A 349-nucleotide genomic window follows, 5' to 3' on the forward strand; every position below is an offset into this window, starting at 1 on the left:
TAAACATCTTATTGTATTCTTGGCGATTTTTAATTCCAGTTAAAAAGTAATTTATTAATAGGGAGCTTTGTTACCATCATCATATCACCATTAAGATATCACCAGTATCGATATCACTGCTTTAATCAGATAATAAAAAAAAAACTTGTTATAAGTTGAACCAGCAAGTATAATAAGGCACAATAGCTAATCAGTCACCCCTTGACCTCTTGAATGTTCGCGGCGTTTCTTAATTATCGACTCTATCGCTTAGTATGATAAGGACTAAATTTCATTGTTGACTTATGCTCTTTTCAGCGGCGGATGCATCCCTAATAGCGGTCATGATGATGGCATTGTAATACCTATT

The sequence above is a fragment of the Penaeus monodon genome, chromosome 27 (genome assembly GCF_015228065.2).
Source record: "Penaeus monodon isolate SGIC_2016 chromosome 27, NSTDA_Pmon_1, whole genome shotgun sequence".
NCBI lineage: Eukaryota > Metazoa > Arthropoda > Malacostraca > Decapoda > Penaeidae > Penaeus > Penaeus monodon.